The sequence below is a fragment of the Solanum verrucosum genome, unplaced genomic scaffold (genome assembly GCF_900185275.1).
Source record: "Solanum verrucosum unplaced genomic scaffold, falcon-dt-bn FXZP01000208.1, whole genome shotgun sequence".
Taxonomy (NCBI): domain Eukaryota; kingdom Viridiplantae; phylum Streptophyta; class Magnoliopsida; order Solanales; family Solanaceae; genus Solanum; species Solanum verrucosum.
The window spans coordinates 3,548,732-3,559,160 of NW_026020329.1; positions in this window are offsets into that span (position 1 = coordinate 3,548,732).

Genomic DNA, 10,429 nt, shown 5'->3' on the forward strand with positions numbered 1-10,429 from the left:
CTTGACTCTTATTCTATGATGTCATTTTGAAATGGTTTGCCTTAGTCCCTATTTCCCGTTAATTAATGTTGAATGTACTTCCGCGACCGATGAAGTGTGATGACAAGTTTGAGAGGCTTGTTTGGGGTTCCTTCGGGTTCCTCATTCGCCATGTCACGTCTAGGCCCTAGGCTTGGGTCGTGACACAAAGACAGAAGCTAAGTTAGTAGTTATGAAGGCTAAGACGGCAGCTTTCGAACGCTTGTATGTCGAGCTGGGGGACAAAGGTGGGGATAAGAAATTGTATAGGCTCGCAAAAGCAAGAGAGAGGAAGGCTCGCGACTTGGACCAAGTGAAGTGTATCAAGGATGAGGAAGGCAAAGTATTGGTGGAAGAGACCTCCATCAAGCAAAGATGGCGAAGATACTTTCACAAACTTTTAAATGAAGAAGGGGACGGAGACATTGTGTTGGGTGATTTGGCGCACTCTGAAAGACTTCGGGACTTTGGGTACTATAGGTGTTTTAGGATCGATGAGGTTATACGTGCTATTAGTAGGATAAGCAGGGGAAGAGCGACCGGACCCGATGAGATTCCGGTGGAATTTTGGAAGAGCACGTACAAGGCAGGTATAAAGTGGTTAACTGGGCTGTTTAATGTTATTTTTAAGACATCAAAGATGCCTGATGAATGGAGGTGGAGTATAATGGTTCCGTTGTATAAAAACAAGGGTGATATCCAAAACTGTAACAACTACAGGGGTATCAAACTGCTAAGCCATACTATGAAGATTTGGGAAAGAGTGGTGGAGATGAGGGTGAGAAGAGGGGTGTCCATTTATGAGAATCAATTTGGATTCATGCCGGGACGATCGACTACCGAAGCCATTCATCTTATGCGAAGACTGGTAGAAAAATATAGTGAAAGGAAGAGAGACCTACATATGGTGTTCACTGACCTTGAAAAGGCCTATGACAAAGTACCGAAGAATGTCCTCTGGAGGTGCTTGGAGGCTAGAGGTGTCCCGATGATTTATATTAGGGGGATAAAGGACATATACGGTGGAGCCAAGACTCGGGTTAGAACGGTTGGAGGAGACTCGGAACATTTCCCAATTGAGATGGGGCTGCATCAGGGATCAGTCCTTAGCCCTTTTCTATTTGCTTTGGTGATGGATGAGTTGACGCGGTCTATTCAGGAGAAGGTCCCATGGTGTATGTTATTTGCGGATGACATAGTACTGATTGATGAGACGCGGGACAGAGTTAATGCGAGGCTGGAGGTGTGGAGACAAACGCTGGAGTCCAAAGGGTTCAGGTTGAGTAGGACCAAAACTGAATATTTGGGGTGCAAATTCAGTGATGCGTTGGATGAGGCAGATGGGGAAGTGATACTTGACACACAAATCATTCCTAAGAAAGAAAGTTTTAAGTATCTTGGGGCTATAATCCAAGGAAGTGGTGACATAGACGATGATGTCACACATCGCATTGGGGCTGCTTGGATGAAATGGAGGCTTGCCTCTGGAGTCTTGTGTGATAAGAAAGTTCCACCTAAACTTAAAGGTAAGTTCTACAGAGTGGTAGTTAGACCGGCCTTGTTGTATGGAGCGGAGTGTTGGTTGGTTAAGAACTCATATGTTCAAAAAATGCATGTTGCGGAGATGAGGATGTTGAGATGGATGTGTGGGCACAATAGGAGCGATAAGATTAGGAATGAGGTTATCCGGGAGAAGGTGGGAGTGGCCTCAGTGGTGGACAAGCTGAGGGAAGCGAGACTGAGATGGTTTGGGCATGTGAAGAGACGGTGCGCAGACGCCCCAATGAGGAGGTGCGAGGGGCTGGTTGTAGAGGGTACGTGGAGGGGTAGAGGTAGGCCTAAGAAGTATTGGGGAGAGGTGATTAGACAGGACTTGGCTCAGCTTCACATTACCGAGGACATGACTCTAGATAGGAAGGGGTGGAGGTCGCGTATTAAGGTTGAAGGTTAGTAGGGTTAGCGTGTTGTCTTTCTTTGCAAGGGTATGGGTTGGTAGCGTTTGTAGTAGTCCTAGCCTGACACTTGTAGTTCTTGTGTGTGATCCTATAGCCATATGTTGTTTACTGTGTTTCACCTCTCACAGTATTTTCTTGATGTTATTGTCTCCTTTGTTGATTATGCACTATTTTTCTTATTGGATATTATGTTTTATATACTGTTTCCTCTTCTTTTACTTGGTTTTGATGTACTTGAGCTGAGGGTCCTCCGGAAACAGCCTCTCTACCTCCACGAGGTAGTGGTAAGGTCTGCGTACACTCTACCCTCCCCAGACCCCACTTAGTGGGATTTCACTGGGTATGTTGTTGTTGTATCTTCCACCAGTTAGTTTTAGGTTTTGGCTTGCCTACCCAGGGTTGTGCTAAGCGCCATCACAATTTGATTTCAGGTCGTAACATTAGTAAGTAAAAACAAATGAAACAAGTAAGAGAGTGAAGCATATGGAGTTTCTAGCTTTGTTGTTGTTACCGAGACTGGATCCAAAGACCAAAGGCGTAGGTCTTAGCTCCAAAAATGTTTGAGGATAAAATGCTTAAAGAACAAGTAAGGTAAAGCAAATTTGCAGCTCAAGCATAAAAGAGTTTTTTGGAATCCAGGATAACCCGCAATCACTATAACCTATGCCACAGTCTCTGTCCTTCAGGTGAGAACTCTGTGGTGAGCACTTTGTGCGCACTGAGTAAATTCTCCACTGTGTAATAGCCTGCAAACCACATAGGGATATAAACTGCACTAGGCAAGTCCTATGCGACATGCTCGACTCAGAAGACATTGAGTGGAGATTAATCCCGAATCATCGGATAACCACCCTCCAAATCAATTGAGTCATCCCAAGGACAAGAATAATTGAATTGTAATTGTATTTCTAAAGTATTAGAATGTCTTTGCAAATGAATGGAGTAGACTATTGATAAGTTATAATGGTGGGAAAGTAGTCAATAAGAAAGCTTCACTCGAGCCTTAAAGTATCTTAATCAATGGTTGAAAGCCACGAAGTAATATTCATGTCATGCTCAGATGAGCTGTATGACTTTGTCTGCGCCACCTGCCCCGTTTGTCTCTTCATTGTGTCCCTTCCTTCTATTGCCACGTGTTTTAGCCAATTTTGCCCAATACATAGGTCTAATTTACATCATTAGTTTAAAGTTTGTCTACACTTTGTACACGTTATAAATATTTTAAGATAAATTGACTAGCTGGCCACCTCACAATTTTTTTATTGTTTTTTGTTTGGCAAAGTATTGCTATATATAATCATATAGATATGTTGTTTGAAAGTAGATATGATGCTGGAAGTCAAGTAATGGTACAAGGAAAATGCCATAAAATTGAATCAGAATACCAACATTTTCCCATTATTATTATACAAATAAAGTAATGTTAGAGGGAACATGTAATAGCAAATGTTTTTACTCCAAAAGATTCCAACTAAACTCATGTGATTGCTTCACTCTTTTGGAAGTATCTTACTTGTTTATATCCAAGGACTGGCGTGTCTGGCCCCTCCATCTACGTGCTCAAATTAGAGGTTAGTAATTGATAGTTTATTGATTTGGAATGATCCGTTGGGTTGTTTTGAGTACTCAAACTTTTGTTTCTAAGATTGAATTTATTACGTATTTTATGACTTGTGATGATGCCATGATGGATGCCACAAGTTCTGCGAGACTCGGGTATGTTTTGAAGAAGAAAAATCAAATCTCGTAAGGTCTTAAGTTTCACGAACTCAAACTTTGATAATATTAAAGCACAACTTTGAGAAATTTTTTTTAAAACAAATTAAAATCTGGTGATGATAATGTGTTGTAAAATAAAGCTCAAAATACTAATGTAAAGACTGAAATAAGATAATCTGTTATTTTATGTTTGCCCTGTATATCTCGAAAAGCCTCATTTTTTAGCAATTTAAACAAGAAGTAAGTGCGAATTAAAAGCGTTACAATGAATCAAACTTGGGAAAATGGTCTAAAAAATATTTCAACTTTGGCCGAAATTAACTTTGGCCGATACCAAACTTTATGGAGGACCTTTTACCCTATACTATTTAATAGTGTATTTTAAAGGTATATATGTGCCCTCGTGGACACGTTACTATTTATAATTATGAAATAGTTATGATGTCCACGTGGGCACATATATACCTTTAAAATACACTATTAAATAGTGTAAGAGGTAAAAGGTCATTTTCAAAGTTTGGTATCGTTATAGCAATTTTGGTCAAAGTTTGAATATATTTCAGACCATTTTCCTATCAAACTTCAAACAATAAGAATTGTGTTAAGAATGTATCTTGACGGGGGAGGTTACGAAGGCATAGAGACCAAGAAAAAGGTCATAAAAATGTGAGAATTTATATATAATAACTAGTAAAATTACTCGCGCTTCGCGCAGGAATTTAATACCACTGAATTTATAAAATAATACTTAAAATCTATCAGTCATTAAAACTAAAACACTATATTATCTTATATACATTAGTAACAAACATTAATAATGTAAAGGAAAATGAAAATTATTAAATCTTATCATTTATTCTTAATAACATAGTCATAAGTTAATGACCGTAAAAGTACATACCGGATTTGTAACATAAGCAATGGTGTCAGTGTGCCACTCAACCAGTGACGGATCCAAGATTTCTGTGGAGGGGGTTAGAAATATAAAGAAGTAAACATGTGAAAATTACAAGATAAAAAACTAAGCAAGATAGGAGGAAACTAGTAATCTGAATCCAATAAGTTTAACTTGCCTTGTCATGCCGCATTTAATTTTTTTTACTTGTCCCTTTTACATCGAGCTTTTTAAAAAAAATATTTCTTGTGCTTTTTTTCTCTTTTAAATTGCAGTGTTCTACTTTATTTTTTGAATTTTTTTTAAAATTCAACCACTAAGATATTATAATATATATTCATAAGATAAATAATTGACATCGTCAATTTTTTAGTTCATTTAATTCAATTTACTAGGTTAGTCATTCGTGAAAAAGACAAATGATGAATAGAACAAATAAGTTTAGTTTAGTTTTCATCTTTTTAAAATCGAACTGAAACAAAATAAGAAATAAATACTATAAAATTAAGGGGGGGAGGGGGGGGGGGAATCAATTAATTAGATTTTATTAAAAGATTATACACGACTTTTAAATTTCTTCATTCGATTAACTTTAATTTAATTTATTTTATATAATATTTTTTGTAAATCACTTTCAAATTTAATAATAATTCATTGTTAATACATGGAAATAGACTTGTGCAAAAATAAAATGAGAATTATAAATAAGAAGAATAAAAGACAAAAGTATCTAAAATATGTCTAATAAATTTAAACAAAGATAAATTGAGAAAAAGAAATAGCATAGAGAGAAAAATAAAGATAACAAAAATAATAAGAGAATTTTTTTTAAATGTCAATATTTTAACATTTAATTGGATCCAATAGCAACACTTTCAATATTTAGTAAAAATGTCATAAATTTAGTTTGTTATGTATCTTATTTATGTTTTTATTATTTATTTTAATTTAAAGAATACAATATTTATATAACAGATTGGAGAAATTTAGGGGAGAGAAATATTTTAAAAAGGAACAAACGCTTAAAAGTCTCATTAGTTACAAATAAAAAAATAATTGAATGAATTTTCTCATTATCGATGTTGAAGTCTCAGTTGAAAAAAATCCGTCGACAATCAAGTTTTGGGAAAGAAACTCGATAAAATTGGCGGAATATACATTAGATCAGATATTGGTTAATTGCTTCATCCTAATCTGTATGTAATTGATTATAATTTGATATGAGTTTTTTTAGATAAATTTAAATCGTATATATTTTCGTTTAAATTGTATGTATTGAACAAGGTATTGAATCATTAGTTTTGCTGGATTTGTTGAATTTGTTTGCTTGTCGAATACGTAAATAATGATTGATTGTAAAAATACAGACTTTTTTTATTGGTTTTTTGTTGTAACTTTTGTGAAAAAAAAGTGTATCTATAACGGAATGCAAATTTGAGGAGGTACAATTTTCGACAACAATTTGTACTGTATGTTTGTTTTATTTTTTGAAATAAATTGTATCCCTAATAGAAAATTATATGATAAAAGTAATGAAAATGTATAAGTGGTTGATCTGAATATAAGTTCGATAAGTGTGTAGGATACGTAATATGTTGGCAGATAAGAACATAAATGTAAATAAATCGTATTTTAGCTTAGCTAGGTCCAAATACAAAATATGTTGGAGGTGTCAATTGGAAATACAATTTTATTGTGCTATAATCTTGTTATTGTTTGTAGCATATATTTGAAAATGGAAAATATAGTTTAGTTCAAAACATGGTACAAGTACTATTGTAAATATATAAATTTGTAATTTGGATACAAACACGGGTAACATCTCTAATTATGTATCTAGTAATGACTAGGGTATGTTTTTTTTTGTTTGGTTGAATACAAAGCATATATGGGGAGAAGAACAAGAATTCTTGTAGTACTTGTGGGCACAAGGGGCATAATTGGCGGTCATGTAGGAATGGACCACGAACTGAATAGTTAGATATGTTTGATTTTTTTTGAAAAGTAATTTGAAAGTGTTTGTAAATATCGTTTGTCCTCAGTTTTATGTAATTGATGTTTTGATCATCTTTAATGAATATTATATTTCAAAATGTATTTGTATGCCATTTTATATTTGTATCCTATTTTGTATTCATTATAATATATTACTAAAATGTTCATATTCAGTATAAGTAAAATGGATACAAAAATTAAACTAAGATAAAGTAGTTCTTATACCAAAATGAAAATACAAAAAAAACTGTTGCGAAACAATGATGATATAGATTGAATGAATTAACAAATACAAAAAACAATTTGGTATTCATATGCCATTTTGTATCTGTATTTGAAAGATCACTAAATATTCCGACCTATCACATTGTATATGAATAATCGTGACAACACACATTGTATATGTATTTGAAAGATCACTAAATAATCCAACCTATGTTACTGTATTTTAAGGCATAACCATTTGTATTCAATACTCTATGGAGAGATAAGAGATATGCCATAATGAATGCCAACACATGAAAATAAATTAAATTATAAAGCACACAACACAACTACAACTAATATGCCATAATGAATACAGAACAATCAAGAAACAGGTAATGAATACAATTTGATATAGCATCATTGTTTGTTATAAAAGAATTCAGATGTTAATATGTATCATTGCTTTCCTGGATACAACCCTCTTAAAAGGATGATTCCAAATACAAGATACAACATATGCAATCAATGAAAAACTATATATATATATATCAAACCTTTTTAATGATAAATCAAAACTTCATACAATCAAAATGATAAGTATGCAGACTAAACTGCTACATAATAGTTGATCAAAATGATAAGTATGCAGAATAAGCTGCTACATAAAAGTTAATGTATAATAGACAAAGTAGTTTAGAATAAAACAAGATTAACCATCTACTATAAATACACGACTATTATATTTCAATTGTTTCACAACCATCACAAACTATGTGAGGCATATTGGGATGCCTCACTATCACTAATGGCTCCGGGGTCAAGCTTCTGTTGGCCATAGTTTCAAAGAAGTGCAACATATCTTGACCTTAAAAACATTACATTGAAGTTACAGGTTGATTTCCTTGTCCATAAGACAATCATTCGGCATAATCAAGCATATAAATATCGCAATCCCTATGTATAATAAGAGAATAGAAAATTTCTAACTTAACTTGGCAAGCATATAAATATAAAAATTCTACCATAAAGTAACTTAGAAACTACATCACATAAATACAAAGTTATACCTTAATGTAACTTATAAATCAAACCAAACATATACAATAATTACAATAATCTAATGAATACACCAACTACGCCATAGTGAATACAAAACAATGAAATACTACTGAATGAATACAGTTAATATGTATCTTTACTTCAACTTAGAAACCAATCAAATAGCATCAATATTTCTTAAAAATCAAAACAAATGTATAAAGATTATTGTATCTTTACTTTACTGGATATGAACATGACTCTCACAATGTCAATAACTAGAAAATGATACATAAAGCATAATGAATACAATCACATGTAAAACAACACAACTAAAATAAATATGCCATAATGAATACAAAACAAACAAATAATAAGGAATGAATACAATCTGGTATAGCATCACAACAAAGTTACAACAAATATACCACAATGAACAAAAAATCATCGAATAAAAATTTATTAATAAAATCTGAAATAGCATCTTCATGTAAATTTTAAATATATCCTTGATTTACTGAATACCTACTTATGTAGAAAACAAGAAAGCGATGGTTCCAAATATGTGGTACATTATCAGAACTAACAAAATATCCCAGAATACAAAAATTCATTAAATTTGGAAATACAAAATACATACTAACAAACTCACAATAAATTTCCATAGACATTTCCAAATCTATTCAATATCAGTACAACTACTAAATGAATTTTGAATACAAAAAAAAATAGATCAAATCGCAGTCTAACATAAAATTATTGAAAAAATTGGTTCTTTAACACCTTCAACTGAACATGCAAATTACAGAACATGCAAAAATACATAAATACCTCTTTGCCAACTATTTGGTCTTCATCGTTATGAATTTGAGGAAGGTTTTGCACACCAATTGGGTCATATAAGTGTTCCGGTCGTCTCTCCTCCATCAATTTAACAGCGGATCCTACATTATCCGTTATTTCTTGAATAATACATAGATTAAAGGATGGAAAATCACTAGAAATTTGATGATTTAGTCGGATACCTCTAGTAAGTCTCTTAAATTAAGCCATTTGAGAGTGTTTTTGAGGTTATCAAATCCTAATCGAGATTTTAACTACAGACAACGATTCAGAAAGATTTAAACAACAATAAAATCATAAAACAAAAATAAAAATAGGATAAAAATGAATACCTTAATCAATGGAATTGTTGAGAATCTGAAACCAAAAATGGGGAGAGAGTGATATACGGAATCTGAATAATAGGGGAGAATTGAAGAGATAAATCTTAGAGAGAGAAAATAAATTATTATTCTTTTAATATGAGAAAGAGTTAATTGAGAGACGTGTAATCAATGTGAGGGAAATTAGGATACACTATTTTTTTTTTAAAATAATGGCATTTTTGATATTTTTACTAATATTTTTAAAGTATGGAGATTTTTATTAAATATGTTAGTTTTTTTGACTAGTTTGCTAATTTTCCCAAATAATAAAGCTTTACATTGAACCAAAAATAATGGGACATTTCATTGAGTTGGGATTTGAGCCCGAAACCAGAGCCCATTCAGACTTCCAAAAATAATGAAATGGAGTTGGATTTGAGCCTAAAGCAAGAGCCCATTCAACCTTTCAAAGTAAAAAAAAAAACAAATGGGAAAATGTTGCAAGTGGGAATCAAACCCAAACCCTCTCGATTAGAGTTGAACCCCTTTGCCGCTGAGCCATGCTTCTCTTTATACTTGAGGGAGTTCATTTTAATATATGTACTCATAAAATCAGAAAAAGACCTTATATATACAATGTAATTTTCGACGAGGGGATTCAGGTGAACCCCCCTGACCTCCACATGGGTTCGCCCCTGCACTCAACAGGAGCAAAGTACACAAATATTTATTTGTGAAGAAAAAGAAGAGGTTTAGAATTTTCGTTGTTTTAAAATGAGAGGAGATCCCTCTATTTATAGACAACAAAGGATAGTATGAACAAATGGTTATTGTGTCTTATCGGAAATGTTACAACTATTGGAAAAGTTGCAACCCTTCGGGAAGGTCACAACCTTTCATAAAAGTCACTACTTTTCATCATAAAAGTCGCAACTCTTCATTAAAGTCGCAACTTTCCATAAAAGTCGCAACTTTTCATAATAGTCGCAACTCTTCATTAAAGTCGCAAGTTTTCATAAATGTCACAACTTTTTATGAAAGACTAGTTTTAAAAATAAATAAATTAAAAGGGAATTTTGATTTGTGATGGCGCCACGTAGGCGGGCCTAAGATTTTCTTTTATATATATATATATAATAAAGCATGGAATAAACTTTTAGTGATGTGGTACTCTCTAAAGAAAAAAAAAAATTATATCGTTTCTCTTTCTCTTCTCCTTTTTTTTTTTTGTCTTTCATCATTGTTTTTCAGATTTTTTGTCTTATAATTTGAAGATAATATTTTAAAAAAAACATATAACCATAGTTATTGTTCAATTAGATGGACAATTAATACGTGCTAAAGTGAATAATTAGTACATATCAAAATATCCATGTTTCTTTTAGTCGTTAAAAAACTTGTAATGATAAAAAACTCTGAACTTGGCACGAAAACTTACTTTAGTACTTAAACTA